The 16,676-nt window shown below is 39.5% G+C and overlaps 1 protein-coding gene across 1 annotated transcript in view; it reads right to left on the bottom strand.

Moving 5' to 3' along the window:
• The window catches only part of PDZRN3 (PDZ domain containing ring finger 3), a 285,242-nt gene that overhangs the window by 197,823 nt on the left and 70,743 nt on the right, over positions 1-16,676 (bottom strand). The gene's annotated exons all lie outside the window — the stretch shown is intronic.

Raw genomic sequence — 16,676 nt, 5'->3', positions numbered from 1 at the left:
AGACCATGGATTAGCCGTAATTGTCCTTTAAGATAACAAATATGTGAACCACTTAGTACCAAATTTTGCAGCATTTCTGGAGTCAGCTGTTCTCCCAAGTCTTCTTGGCACTCACAGGACTGGATGAATGATGCCCAATTGGAAGAGTAACTGTGTGGAGTTAGGTTGTTTCTAGGAAATCCAGTTAGTGAGACCAAAATCATTGTTATTTGGAGTTTTAATGGGATTAAGGGCCTAATTCCACAGCTCGATAAAAAAAGGTCAGAAAATACCTTTAAAAAATCAATTGGTGATTCTGAAAGCCCCCTGCAGTCTCATGGGTTTGGGGGACCAAGCCAGAATGCAGCATACAGCCTGATTTTATTTACTCTTGGCAAGTCACGACTTCCTGCTTCGAAGGGAAAAAAAAGAAATAAAGAAAAGGTTTAAAAAAGCTCATAAAAAGGTTCCAAAGGCTTCTTGGACACCAAATAGTTCTTACAAAACTACATTTTGATGAGCTCCATGTAAATGAATCAGAAACATATGGATTTCATTTCCTTTTTAATACACAGGGGTTTAAGAATGAAGAGGGGGAAAAGTGTTTGGCAAGATGGTTTCTGGGCTCTGGTGAAAATGTTTGAAAAAATGTGTTTCAGGCATCGGATGAACCTAAATGGGGGTTGGGGGTGGGGGAGAGGATGGCCTGGCTCTAATCCTACTCCTTTTTCTACCTGGCTCACCGCTCATCATTGTGCTGATGACATGGTTTCAAGTCCAAATAAGACAAGAGCCCAGCATATTAAACTCCTTGCTTTTCTTATCATGCCACTCTTAACCAAGATATTTCATATAACCAAAACAAAGTACATGGCATTCTTGATACTGTTAAAAATCACAAGGCCAACAGAGCATATGCAAGCTTTACGGCCCCAAAAAACCCATTAAAGGAAATGCAAACCATTTTCCAAAATAATATATGCTCAATCTGCCATGGAACAAGAGGGCTAATGATATAGATTTTCACTCATTTGCGGTCACCTATAACTAATTCACTTGAGACTCCAATCTTCCAGTCAAAAGTCCAACAAATAACATACTGACCCAATACCTTAGAAATAACAGACTTTTTCCTTATTTCATTCTACTTCATTCTTTTCCCAGGCATGTATTTTATTAAAGCTTGTGGATGAGGAAAGGGAACAAGGACATATTTGAGGAAAGGCAGCAGAAAGGGGGGAGGGATTTTATTCAATTGAATTCCACAAGCATTTATTAAGATCCACTAGAAATCAGACACTAGGCTGATTCCTTGGAATAAAAAACAAAACAAAAAAAGGTCCCTGCCCTCATGAAGCTTACATTCTACTGGGAAGAAACAATATGCAATCAAATAAGTAAACATGAAATAAACATGAAATAATTTTTTGGTTGGGAGGGAGATGCACTAAAAACTGGAAGAGTTAGCAAAGTCCTCTCCTAAGCTATGGATTTTAAGACGTAGATGTGAAGAGGAAGAGGCATAGAGGAGAAAACCAATGCAAAATATAAGGTTTGGAGTCAGGGGAGATCTGGCTTAAAATTCTGCCTTTCACACTTGAAAATTTTATGACCTTGGAAAAAGTCACTTGGGTTTCTACATGACTCAGGCAATTATTTGGGACTTGTCTACGAAGTCACTGCAAGACTGGTAGCTTGAAGAATTCCCATACCTGGAGTGAGACTGCCTAAGAAAGAAGCTAGAAATAAATGTCATCACAGAGAAATCAGTCTCCACCTGTTTTAGCTTTAGCTAAACAGCAGATTATTTAATTTTCCATGTCAGAAAAGAGGATGTTTGAATCTAGAAATGGGATTCTCATCCAAGGGGAGGGAAGGAAAACCAAATTCAAGAGAGAAAGCCAAAATTGTTGATGCTTATGTAACTTCAAAAGGACAACAGGCCAAGGCTGCCTGTTTGACAGAAAGGTGAAATGAGTGAGAATGGAGAACAGAAAGACCAGCCCTATTTACAGGAAGAGCTTGGTAGTTTCTTTTCCTCATGATAATCATAAAATCCTTGACCTGGCCCCAAACTGGGAGATGATCCAGAGTTCAACCCCTTCATTTCACTGATGGGTAGATGGGGGGAATAAAACAACAGCAGCAAACAAGCAACAAAAACAACTGAATGGCTAAAATAACGAATAAATAAATACATTCTCTTTTTAGGTCAAATGATCAGTGATATTCAGAGATGGTAAAGGGTACAATTTGCCATTGCGCTAGATACACAAATGTCCTAATCCAATACAATCCACCAAACATATATTAAGCCACTAATATGTCCCAAGTATTGTGCTAAGGACCAGAGTTCCAAAGACAAAGCCATAAGACCTCGTGCCCTCACAGTGCTTACATTTTACATGGACACAGACAAACTAAGTCCAGCCCACCCCACCAGCTTTTATGTGGCTCACAAACTAAGAATGGGGCAAATAACATATACACAGGTAAAAAGATGAAAATATATGCTAAGTAATTCAGAGAGGAAAGGAGACAGAAGAAGGAATTAGGGAAGGCCTTACAGGAGGTGATATTTGAGCTGAGCTTCTAAGGCAGCATTTCTCAAACTTTTTACCCTTGGGACCCCTTTACACTCTTAAAAATTATTGAAGACCCTCCTCCCCCATAAAGAGCTTTGATTTACATGAGTTGCAGCTAGTAATAGTTACTGTATTGGAAACTGAACTCACAAACCCCTTGAAAGGGGATTGCAGACCTCACTTTGAAGACTGCTCGTCTTAGGAAACTAAAAGTACTAAGGGGGTAGAACCTAAGAAATAAAAATAGGAAGCTGACATTGAGCAAGATGAGAAAAGGTCAGCTTTTGGCCCTTGCTCAGAAACTGACCGATTCCTTAGTTAGTAGAAGAATCTGTCCCTGCTGTGTTTGTCTGCTCTGAAAAACCGATGTGATATGTTTTGTATTTTTTAAAAGATGTTTATAATAAGAGTCCCAGAAAGAAAAATATTTAAATCTGAACACGACAGGCCAGGGTTCTGGAGCCTCTCAAATAGTTACAGGCCCTTTTCTCCAACCATTTTGATGCCACCTAATTTTCAAGTGGTAAGAATCTGGATTTCAGTGCAGATTTACTCAGAGTAAACTTCTGTAAGTTAGCTGTTGGGGAGAAAAACAGGAAAAGCCCTATGAACTAGAAATATTTCCACTGAGCAAATGCTTTTTTTTTAAGCAATCGGGGTTAAGTAACTTGCTCAAGGTTACACGGCCAGTTATTTCTGGGTGTGGTGCTGAGTATCTGAGCCCAGATTTGATCCAGGTCATCCCGACACTGGAGCCGATGCTCTTACTCGCTGAGCCACCTGGCTGCCCCTAAGCAATTGGGGTTAAGTAACTTGCTCAAGGTTACATGGCTAGGTGTTTCTGGGTGGGTGCTAAGTGTCTGAGCCCGGATTCAATCCACAAGTCATCCCAACAGTGGAGCCGGTGCTCTTACTCGCTGTACTACCTGGCCGCCCCATGAACAAATGCTTTTTGAGAGAATGGTTGTTCCTTCACATACCATCAGATTAATAAAGGCAAGGTCGACTAAAATCATCTTCTCACATATACAAGCTAATAGAAAATGCGAACCCCTAGCACTTTCTACCAGAAATTGCCAGGAAATTAAGCTCTTCCCCAAACAATCAAGTAAAGCAGAATTATCAAGTCTTTGACTATAATCTTAATTGTGGAACTTTTCCCACAGAATAGATCACATTTTCTTGGCACATTGCATGTGGATGGATGGAGGATGTTTTGCCTGAAGAAGAGAAGGTTCAGGGAGTGCCATGATAGTTGTCCAAGTATTGGAAGGGAAAAGGGTGTAAAGTTTGTCCTGGTTGGTCCCAGAGGAAAGAACCAGGAGCAATCCATGGAAGTCACAAGAGAAGAAAGTATAGACTTGTGGTAAATCTAGGCATGATGTAAGGAAACCATTCCCAACAATGAGAATGACTGCAAAGTGGAATGCATCGCCTTCAGAAGCAGTGGCTTCCCCTACACTCAGTCAATGGCTGGAAGATTGCTTGTTAGTATGCTGTAGATATGAATTTGACTGGATGGTGGCAGAAGTCACTATTAACTCAGAGTTTCTATGATTACTTCACACAGGACCACCCTGGTACTAGCAGAAGTACTACTGTCTTCATTTTACAGATGAGGAAATTGAGGCATAAGTGAAATGGAACTGGCTGGCCAAAGGGGGCCCAGTCCTTACAGCATAAGAGGTATCTACCAGCTGCCAATCCACATGGAGTCTGGTGAACCTGCCTCTTCTAAAACATGATGAAAGGGGTCCTTCCCAATTTAGAGTATGCTCAGTGACCTGGAACTGAGTGTGTATGTATATATATATATATATATATATATATATATATATATATATGTATAAATTTATTTATATATTTAAATTATGCAACATACAGATAAAACTCTCTTTTCTGGGTGCAAGAACTTTTAGGGAGTCTCCAGCTGGGGGGGGCCCTCTGGTCTTTCCTTCTACCTTGTTACCATGTGGTCATAAATACATGCATGGCACTGATGTTTTCTCTGGTGTCCTTATTTGTTCTTGACCTCGGGGAACAGATGATCAGTTACGGAACAGCCCAGGTTAGTGCCTCTTAATCTTTTGAAAGGGTGGAAGGCCTGTCAGAGATCCAACAGCTGTAGACTCTTGTAGTCTCTTGGTAGAACTAGCCCTAAAGAACAAGCTGCTTGAGCCAGGCCAGCTGTGACGGCTGGGTGCTATGTCCCATTTTATCCTTACAAAAACCCTGGAAGGAAGGTGCCATTATTATCCCCATTTTTATCAGGGGAAAAGTGAGGCTTGAGAGTGCTAAGATGCTTGCTTCTAGGGTCACACAGTCAGAAAGTGTCTGAAGCTAGATTTTAAATCTTCCTGATTGCAGGCGGCAGCACTCTAAACCTAGCTGCCTCCATTTCTGGAATGGTCACTTTCCATTCCATACAACTTTGCAAATCATGCAACTTTAACTTGATTCCTTTGGCCAAAAATAAAAATGACCCCAAAACTGAAGCAAGAATTTACAAAATATGGGGATGTGACATTTTTTGGCCACCTTTTCAAGGTGAGGAGGAATCATATTAATTTCCAAAAGAAGTTATGTTTTTGCTTTTTCTTAGAGACGACCAGCAGAAATTCTGAAAGTAAGTGTTGCCAGAAATCATTCTTTCTTGTCTTTGCTAATAAATAATTTTAACTACATTCTGCACTGACTTTGTAAACAAAAGCAACAGAAACAACAGTGGCTACATTAGTATCTATCTATCTGGTCCTCCCTTCATCCTCCGGTGGCATCCTCTGGTTTCTGCCAGAACCACTCCTCCACATGGATAAAGTTTCCATTCACTTTTTCTTTTAAGCTTTTCATCTGTTCTGCTCCTTTAAAATCAGATGTGATTGTGAAGATTTATATATAAAGGGAAATATATATTTATATATAAAGGGAAAAGAACCAATTCTGGAGTAAAAGGAACTTTGTTCAAATCTTATTTCTGACGATCACACTAGTGACCTTGGGCATGACACTTCACACCTCTGGAAGTCTCAGTTTCCCCACCTAAAAATGAGGGAGTTGGAGCAGACAGACTCTGAGGTCCCTTCCTGCTAGACCCGAGATGGTAAAATTTTGTTTATTTCATCCCTAGGGTTTCTGAAGAGTAGCACAAATAGCCATATTCTTTTAAAGGATACCATTTTAGAAAAGAGAAGGATCTATCACATGACCAAATGGCCATGAGGTGCTTGAGTATTTCTTTAAAGAGGCCAAATGGTATCCAAGAAAGAAGGGCACCCTTGCAATCAGGAAGATATTAAAATTAAAGACATTAAATGTGTAAAAACTATGGGACCCTAGGCAAGTAATTTAACCCCGTCATGCCCCATGCAATTCTCTTAAGAAGCTATGGAGGAACTGCCAATCTGTATCAGAAAAGTTCCTAAAAAAAGATTAAATATTTGTCCAGATATCAAAAGAAAATAGTGATTGCAAAAACTACTCACAATTATTCATAAGGTTTTGGGGAAGAAAAATAAGGGAAACCCAACTCCAAACTGTGGCGCTTTGCCTAAAAAAAAATGGTACAAAGTTGGATCCACCCTTTGATTCAGGGCTCAGTGTGAGAAAAGAGGTTCTGTAGCAGGAACCTGTATGCAGTAAGGGAACATGTTGTTTAGCTTCTTAAGATACACAAATACCGTATTTGGAAAACAGGTTCTCAGCATAAGGTAAATTGTTTCTAATACTGGATAAACCAAGAGGTGATTGCTATGGAATCGAGCTGCTGAGCCCAACATTACTTGGCACAGGGTATACATTCTTAGTCAACTGAATCAATCAACAAGTATTTACAAGAGAGGGCTGAGAGCGAAGGTGAATTTTTAATTTTCATGGACGTTTACCCATCAACTTGGCAATCCAGTGGATGCTCATTACTGTCTGTGTATTTGCTATTCACAGTCTCAGCTATAGAAACTTGGCAACATTTTAGTTCCTATTTCTGAATTAAGATATCTTGGGAATTTGATTAAGTTCACCTTAGTTACCAACAATATAATGGGTACTATTGTAGATGGCATGGTGAATAAAACATATAAAATGTGATCCCTGAGCCTTATTATCTTTGCTGCAACTTTACCTTAAGGACCACCAGGCTTGGCTACATGACCTTATTCCATGACCTTTAGGATCTTGGGACCTTCCATTTACCTGGTAGACAAATTCCTCTCATATGTGTTTTCTCTCCTTGTTAGAATATAAGTTCTCAGAGGGCAAGATATAATTACTTTACTACCTCTGTTGCTAGCATTCAACACAGTGCTTTCCAAAGAATAAGCTTTGGAAAAATGTTCTTCCTTCCTTTTTTTCTTTCTTTTCTTCCTTCTTCCCTCCCTCCTTTCTTCCTTCTCTTTCTCCCTCCCTTCCTTTTCCTCCCTTCCCCCCTCTCTCTCTTTCCTTTCTTTCCTTTTCTTTTTCCCTCCCTCCGTTCCTTCCTTCCTTCCTTCCTTCCTTCCTTCCTTCCTTCCTTCCTTCCTTCCTTCCTTCCTTCCTTCCTTCCTTCCTTCCTTCCTTCCTTTCTTCCTTTCTTCCTTCCCTATTTGAAGCCAGAGGAGGATGGTATGGGTCTGATCTTGTCTGTATCTGAGACCTATCAGTTCAACTTCACTTCTCTCTACCTCCAATACAGAAAGCCTTATAGCTGATACCTGAGTTTGCAGTAACTCTAGGTAGGTTGCTTAAATGGATCCCAACACATCCTGCCAAGCAGCCCATCCATCAGTCTACAAATGTTTCTGCATCACTCTCCAATTTTCAAAACTTCCTGGCAGCAGTGTGGTTCTTTGCCAGTATTTCTGGAGTCATTCTGGGCGACAGGACTAGAGGTGAGGAATCTGGTGGAATGAATAGGTTATTATTAAGTTGGTGCAGCAAAGCTAGCTTAACCCCTAAGGATATCAGTGAGAAAGAACTGCTACTTTCCAGGGAAATGATGACATTGTCAAACTCTGTAGAGGACTTGGAACTACTGGAAGGAAAAAAATACAAATGAAATATATCTATTCTTTTATATAACATATATGTTATAATAACTTTAAGGGAAGTCAAAATATTTTCAGCTTCTCGATTACTCTCCATACATAATAGTAGCTAGACTATGACAAACATACTGACTTCTATCCAAATGTCTCAAGGTTCTTTCATAATTCACAGACAGAATGAGTCTCATGGGACCCAAGGGAGACAAGAAGGCAATCCATTCCCCAGATTCACTAGTGAGGGTGAGATCCCTGGCCTGGCAGAGAAAGGAACAGAGCCCAGCAAGCCTGACTGTCGCCTGCCTAATCACTAGACAATGCAAATAAGTCTCAAGGGTGGGGGGAGTGGTATAGTAAATTAAATGTGTCTGTTTTTCCTTCTCAAAGGCAATTAGGAATTTATGGTGAGTTTATTCTTTTGGATTAAGGACTAGAGTCATGCCTCCCCTTAGGAAGATGTACCAAGTATCCCCAGCTATTTTTTCCCCCAAGGATATTACTAAAGCTACCCCATTTCCACCTCTCCCCCTCCCTAGCAAGGTCCAGTTTTTAATATCTAGTTCTGTGGTTGGAAGGATCATTCATTACAAACGGGTAAACAAAAATGTAAATTGTTGCTGACAATTCTCAGAAGTCAGTTATAAAAGTACTTACTATGTGCCAAGCATAATACTAAGTGTTGAAGATACAAAAAAGGCAAAAAAGCAGAGTGTTTGTTGTAATAATCAAACAATATGAACAGCCATGATGGTTATCATTCAAGCTATGAGCTAATTTCTTTGTCCTCCTCACGCTCCTTCTTCTACCTCACAGCACCAAAGTCATGTCAAGATCCCTCAAGCATCGGGGGTTATTTCACCTTCTCCTAATGACTTTATTCTTCTTGAAAGTTACATATATTGTAAAGAGAGGGAGGGGAAGGGAAGGCCTCTACAAAAATATCAGAGTACAACTCAGGGAAAAAGTGTCATACTTGGAATCAGGAAGACCTAGGTTCAAATCCTGCTGACACTAGCTCTATGACCATGAGCCTAAACACTCTGAAGCTCAGTTTAGTCATCTGTAAAATGGGAATTAAGATCATGAATGTAAAAAAAAACCCTTTGCAAACTTGCAAGCACTAAATATATACCAGGTTTATTATTATTTCCATGGAAAAGTATGAATTTTAAATACTTTCTAAAAAGTTCCTTTTCGTTGTTTTCAGGTATCAGGAGCCTGGTTTATAGTGTTGCCCAATGTAGGACTTTTATGTTTTCAGGTAATCTGTAGTTGTATACATACATATATATGTACTTCTGAAGAGAATGAGGACACTGAAAATGGCCTAGGATCATAGATTTAGAGGGTTGAAAGGGACCTTAAAAGTCAAACCTTTCCCAAGGTCATATAGGAAGTAAGTGACAGAGAAGGGATTCCAGACAGTGTCTGTCTGTCTGTCTGTCTGTCTCTGTCTCTCCCTCTCTCTTTTTTTCTGTCTCCCCTCCTTTCTATCTCTACTTCTTTTTCTATGTCTCTGTCTCTTTCTCTAGACTAGGTAAGTCTGCATCACTGAGGCTTTGCTGTATTCTCATATTCCTCAATGGCATAATTGACAGTGGATACACACTGAATGAGATTTGGGTGGCATCAAGGAGGTAGTTAGGTGGCCCAGTCAATGGGGTCCTGGATGTGGATTCAAAAAGATTAGTTTAGATCCTACTTTAGACACTTACTAGCTACAGTGACCTGGGACAGGTAGATTAACCTCTCTCAGCCTCAGTTTCCTCATCTGTAAAATAGAAGTGGTAATAGCACCTACCACAATAGGGCTTGTGAGAGGATCAAATGGGAGAACATATGTAAAGTATTCTGAAAATGCTAGTTATTTATTCCTCACAGTCTATGATAATAATAGCTAGCATTTATACAGTCTTAAGGTTTGAAAAGTGCTTTATGAATATTATCTTATTTAACCTCACAACAATAACCCTGGGAGGTAGGTACTATTGTCCTCACTTTAGAGATGAGGAAACTGAGGCAGACACAGGGTAAGTGAGTTGCCCCGGGTGACACAGTTAATAAGTATCTACAGCAGGATTTGAACTTGGGTATCCATAACACCAAGTTCAGCATTCAATACCCTGGGCCACCTAGCTGTTTACTAACATGAATTATGTTAGTCCACATAGTATTACCCCTCTTTTACTGATGGGGTTAGTAAAAGACTTTGGTCAAAGTCACATGCCTAGTAACTAACATAGCCAGGATTTAAAAGGAGACACTGGATAGCCGTAGTGAGTTTGGAGAGATATTTCTATTATAACCCTGGTTTTCTACCTATTCCTTTTTGGTTATTATTATTATTATTATTTATGAATTAAGAAAAGAAAATTTGTGAAGCATTCTATAGAAAAATATACTGAACTGCCTTCATCTGGAAGCCTTCCCTGACCACTCTAGTTGCTAATGTACTCTCTCTCTGTCTCTCTCTCTCTCTCCCCCCCTCTCTCCTTCTCCCCCTCCCTCTCCCCCCTCTTCCTCTCCCCCCTTCTCTCTCCCTCCCTCCCTCTCTCTCTCCTCTCTGCCTCCCCTTCCCTCCTCTTCCTTCCTCTCCTTTTCTTTTCTCTCTCCTCCCCTTCTCTCTCTGTCTCTCTCTCCCTTTCCTCAAATAATTATGATCACAAATGCTTATTTACATATTTTGTCTCTAGCCCCAGAAGAACATAAGGTCCTCAAACATATTTGGTTTGCTCTTTTGCCTTCATATGCCCAATACCTAAGACTGTGACATCCACTTACTCGGTGCTATTTAATAAATTCCCACTGAATCAGATTGGATACAAGTCTAGTCTTTGTTATATGTTAATATACATATGTTTCATTATACATGCTATGTGTTTCATTTATCTAAGTATGTACATGTACCTAACATATCTATCACAGCTAGCTAGCTAGCTAGACAGACAGACAGACTGACAGATAGACATAAACCCCAGAGGTACAGAAGAATGCCATGGCATGACCTGAATGGTAGCATAACCCACTCCTAGACTTACTTCTTTCTGTGCTTCCATATTCTCACCCATTAAACCAGGGTAATAAATACCTGAGCTGTCTGAGCAAGTTTTTGAAATTTACAAAAATAACTATAAAGATATCAGAAGCACAAATGACAAACATGAGAAGAATAAAGCCAAGTAGACACCTGGACTAGGTCTCCTCTGGGTATACAGACTCAAGATAACCCAAGGTTCTGTTTTGGTTTTTCCAAGTTCCAGCTTTACTAACGAATGACCAGAAAACATTTTCACTTGGTTAGCCTCAGCATCACCACCTTTAAGCTGCAGAAATGATGGCAAACATCTGCCTCCACTATGGAAAATGCAGAGGTGGAATTAAATACCAAATAAATCTGCAGGACACTGCAAGTTCCTAAGGGATAACTGCTATGTGAAAAGAATGAATTACACAGAAGGAGAAACTGAGTACAGAGAGGAAGAGGTCCTTCCCCAAGGCTGTTAAGACAAAGACTTTGCCGACACAGTAAAGATTAAGGCATCCCTACAATTCTCTTCCCGGTGACTGTAATGTTAGCAAAGAAAAAAAAAGTTTGGAATTTACATGGATAAATTTATGGTTTTATTTTATCTGAATTCAGAAAATGAACATCTGCAAACAGGATTTTAACACCACAGAGCAGAGCTTGCAGTCAAATGACGTTTCTAAATGTCATTCCAAAGTCTTTAATTTATGACATTACTCTAATGAATTCAAAAATAGCAAGCAAACTGTGGCCGACAGCTGCTTTTAAAAGGAACCCAACTTACCCTTTATCGTATTAAACTTTCTTTCCCATTTCTGAAAGAAAATACGATGTTGTTTGAAAAACAACAGCTGGTTTGTCTTAAGATTTGTGTTATCTTCTCCTGGAACCCAATAACCAACATTGGGTTATGAAAGCTGGAAATATTTCACCAAGTATTTCTGAGATTATTTCTTCTATCAGGTCTCCTGGTTCTCACGCCAGTCATTAAAATGGATCATGTGGTCACAATTTACTCATAATTCACATTATTAGAAGTATACTTTGAAGCCAGGACCTCACAGGACAAAGTTCAATTCAAAACTCACAAGAAAAAAGTAGCAATAGATAGTGGATTGCAAATGTCATGAAACACGTTAGGAACATCATCATCACCATGATGATAATAGCTAGCATTTATGTAGCACCTTAAGGTTTGCAAAGTACTTTCAGACACAATCAGTAAACATTTATTAAACACCTACTATATTCTAGGCATTATGCCAAGCTCTCAGGATACAAATATGAAAAAGTACAGTCTCTGCTGTCAAGGGGCTTACTGTCTGATGGAGGAAGACACACACACACAAGCTGAAAAGGGGTGGGGGAGGACCTGGAACTTAAGCATCACAGAGAAGTCAAGAAATCTAAAATAAGTGCAGCTGGGTAGTAGATGAGAAAGTGTCCAAGGAAACGTCTCTCCTTAAGTGGAGGAGAAATATGATCTTATTTTATCCTCACAATAATTAGGGCAAGTAAGTGCTATTATTACCACTTCCATTTTACAGATGAGGAAACTGAGGCCAAGAGAGGTTAAGAAACTCATTCAAAATCACATAGCTTATAATTGTCTGAGGTTAGATTTGATCTCAGGACTTCCTGCTAGACTTCTAAGTCTAGCACTCTATCCAATGTGCCACCTAGCTTCCTTCCAGACATTAAAAGTAACTGGATTTTTATTATTGGAAACTGGAATTTATGGAGAATTTTTTTCTTAGCTGTATGCTGAAACCTCTATTCAAAAAGCTGGGTCCTGATTAGTGAGAACTATGAAACCCATGAAGTGTTCACCTGTATTCAAGCTGACACTACCTGAAGTTATAATTATGTAAAATGTGGTCATTGGTTCCATTGAAATAGAAATATGTAAAGTCAAATAATGTGATCACTTTATGCGATGCACTATTGCCATGAAGAGGGATCCACAAGCCCATAAATGTGGGATCTCCCTTTTCTGATGTAGATGGCAACACCCACACCTTATGGTCTTGTGCATGTTCTTCCAGAAATCTTCCACAGAAAATGCTATTTTCTTTCTTTATTTCTAGTTTGCCTATCCATGAAAGAGGAAAAGGTAAAAAAAAATGAACCTTGCTTTCTCCAGTCTTCCTAATATAATGTAACTTAGAATACAGAAAATTATTAGGAAGTGAGAGTAGATTTTCATTTAAAGACATTTTCTTTTCTTTTTACACGAACATTTCCTATTCAAAATTATCCTCACTCTTACGCATAAAGGAAATTCATAAGGCAGAGACCCTCCTAACCATAGTGCCTATGGGCTTCTAAGCATCATCCACTGCCTTCCTCACTGTAACATCCCCATTGAGAGGGAGTTGTGGCTATCACACGGTATGTACATTGGAGTTGGAAAGACCTGGGTCTATTTCCCATTTCTGAAACACATTGCACAAGTCCCAAACTTTCTGAGCACCAGGCGACTCTCTAGGAGGATAACTGCAGAACGGTTGTTCATCTGCTCTGGTAGAGTTGGATAGTTTTTGAAACTATAAGCATTTCAGAAATCTGAGAGGCAAATATAAAAAGTATAAGGCCACGTGTCTGCTGGATTGAATTTCTCGAGACAATCCACATTTCTGCAGTCCCTATCCCTGTTCTCACTCCCCCCCCCCAGCTTTACCAATGACCAGAGAAGCACCTTCAACCCTATAGCCTCAGCATCACCACCTTTAAGCCGGAAAAATAATGGCAAACATCTGCCTCTACTTTGGAATACGATCAGGTGTTCCCTCCCCCAAGGAAACCATAGGTTCATTGGATTCAACACAAAACAGAAACTGAGAAGCAGCTTCTATAGTGCCAGGGATCTTAACCTATTTTGTGTTATGGACCCCTTGGCAGTCTGGTGATGCCTATAGACCCGTTCTAATCAAAATGCTTTTATATGCATAAATACATGGGATTTATAAAGCAAAACCAATTATATTGGAAAATAATTTCTATCCAAATTTATATACAAATCCTGTGATCTGTACATGGTTATCAAAATGTTAAATAAATAAAAACAAAAACAAATTCACAAATTCCAGGTTAAGAAAAATGGGTAGAGCAGATATGGAGCTTCAGAATCAGGAAGACCCAGATTCTGACAAACTGGCTGGGTAATTAGGTCATGTACTTAACCCCCTCAATGTTCAAGCAATTCTCTAGGAACATAAATAACAAACAGGTGCCATTTTGTATTGTCAGGGAGGAGATTCCCCATCTGGAGTTTCCTGTGCCAGTAAAAATGTGAGGGACAAAAAACAAATACAGTAACCCAAGCTACCATGTGTTCAACTGTGACTGGACTGCTCAGCTAGATGAGGAAAGTATCAAAAAAGAACTAATATTAAAGAATAATACCCCAAACGATTCCATTTAACATTGGAATGGAATCAGGGGAGCATGCTTCCACAAACCTAGAGGACCCACAAACTTTCTTCAAGAAGTTACCCTCTTTTCTTCTCAGGTGAATTCCCCTGCCCAGCTGGGCACTATGGATAGAGACGTCATAAGCTTACCATACTTGAAGAATCCACTTAAAAGAACTAACAGCTCTATACAATCCCTAAAAGGCTAATAAAGGTACTCCATTATTAAGAAAAAACAAAACAAAAACAAAACTAATCCTTTGTCCAAAGCACCAGCTCTGCCAGGCCACATGTTAACATACAGGTTTATTAAAATGAAGCATTTGCTGATAGTATTTATTGCCATTCAAATTCCCCATCTTATAAATGAGATCTGGTTGGCCATTTCCATAATCCCAAGGCAGCGAAACCTGCCAGAGGAATGTGGCAACACAATCTTTTTTTTTTTCTTTCAAAGTTCTCAAGGATATTTAATAGAACATTCTTTAGTGTCAAATTGCTAGATGAACCAATAAATTCACTCAATAGCCATTTGCTGAATACTTGCGGTGTGCTGAGCACTGGGCTGCCTGCAAAGAAGACACCGAAGAAGCATAAAATACACCTCCGCAGAACCCACGATCTAGTTAGGAAAGCAAGAATAAAACGCCTAACAGAGATCCGGAACTCAGAGAACTCCGAAATAGTGAAAGTGGGTCGATTCCACTACCTTGTTAATGTTCATCAATTACCCATGCATTATTCTCCTTCAATAATCTCAAAAGTTGTTCTCAGGAAAACATTTTCTAAAGCCTAGAGGGAGTGGTTGTCATCATTAATAATCTTGTCATCATCAATTCACAGAGGATGCCTATGCATGTTTGTTTTTGACATTTCTGTTTATTTTGATTTGGTTTATTTTGATTAAATCTGTCCTCAGAGGCTTTACCCAACAAAAACTTTTGGCTGGGTCTGTTACACAGATTCTGTTATCTACTGTTTTGTTCCCCAAAACATGGTGCTGAAATGGAAAGAATACTGCATTTTGAGACAGATCTCCCTGAGTTCTTATCCCAGATCACTGCCTCTGGGGGTTTGAGGAAGACACCCTAATGGCTCTCTACTCCCACCCCTGCCTCAGTCCTTGTGCATGATCCTATGGCCACCCCATTGTATACAGGAAGAATCTCTAGGGAAGACTGCAGTCCTAGGTGTCAGTTACTAGTTTACAGGACAACACAAGTGAGAACCATGAGTTTATCAAACGCATAACTGAAAAGACACACTCAAAAATAAAAGTAAATTCTCAGAATATTTCCGTAGCTTATTAGAATAGCATACTTCCATGAGAAAGGCTCATATACAAGTTAGCTATAGACCCCACTAATATTTCTTTTCTTCATGAATTGTTTCTAAATTTACAGAACACCATCATCTAAGCGTTACCTACTGAAACAATATGCTGGATACCTGACAGAGAATCCATATTTGCACATAGGCAGGGACCCATAGAGACTAGGAAGTTCCAACCACAGGGTCACAAGAAAATATTTGTATAAACAAAAAGCTAAAGCGTCTATAAGTACAAAAATATTTTGTACCCAGATCTTTATGTAATAGAAAAGAACTGAAAACTAAGGTGGGTGCCTATCAATTGAGGAATGGTTGGACAAATTATGGAACTTGTGCTAAGGATTGCTATTGTGCTGTAAGAAATGACCAAAGGGGGACGGATAGGTGGCGCAGTGAGTAAAGTGCCAGGCCCTGAGTCAGGAGGACCTGAGTTTGGTTCTGGCCTCAGACACTTAACACCACAAAAAAAACCCCCAAAAAAACTAGCCATGTAACCTTGGGCTAGTTACTTAACCCCAGTTGCCCTCCCAAAGGCCAAAAAAATGCCCAAAGGGAGTTGTTGTTGTTTAGTAATTTTTCAGTCACATCTGATCCTTCATGACTCCATGGACCATATTGTCCACAGGGTTTCCTTAGCAATGATACTGGAGTGGTTTGCCATTTCCTTCTTCAACTCATCTTATATACATGAGGAAACTGAGGCAAACAAGGTTAAGAGACTAGTTTGGGGTCACACAGTTAATAACTGTCTGAGGTCACATTTGAACTCAGGTCTTCCTGACTCCAGGTCAGTACTCTATTGACTGTACCACCAAGCTGCCTAACCAAAGGGTTAAGTTAAAGAAACCTAGGAAGTCTTATATGGAATGAATGACACAGAGTAAAGTGAATAGGCCTAGTAGAACAATTTATTCCACAATACTATTTTAAAGACGAACAAGTTTGTCTTAAGACTTTAGGACTTTAATATTGATCCTAAGAACTTTAACACTGATTGAAAAGTCTGATTCATGAAATGGCCAAGTGTGATTTCACTGGACTGATGAGGAAACATGCCACCCACCTCCTAAAAGAGAGAATGAACTCAAACTGCAGTCTGAGACATACACTGGACATGACCAATGTGGAAATTGGTTATGCTATACTGCAGATTTATTAAAAAGAGGCTTTTTCCTGTTTCTCAATTGGTGGAGGGAGGTAAAGAGGAAGAAAAAGTAGATTTTTGTTAATTGTAAAAAAGTTTAAACAGAAAAGAGTTGTATCCAAGACCACAGATCTTCGATACAGACTCCTAACATCTCCAGTAATTCTCACCAAGGCAGGCCAA

This window comes from Petaurus breviceps, unplaced genomic scaffold (assembly GCF_028583685.1).
Source record: "Petaurus breviceps papuanus isolate PSGF00001 unplaced genomic scaffold, PetGlider_PUasm1.0 174, whole genome shotgun sequence".
Classification (NCBI taxonomy): domain Eukaryota; kingdom Metazoa; phylum Chordata; class Mammalia; order Diprotodontia; family Petauridae; genus Petaurus; species Petaurus breviceps.
This window is presented reverse-complemented; position numbering and strand designations above follow the sequence as displayed.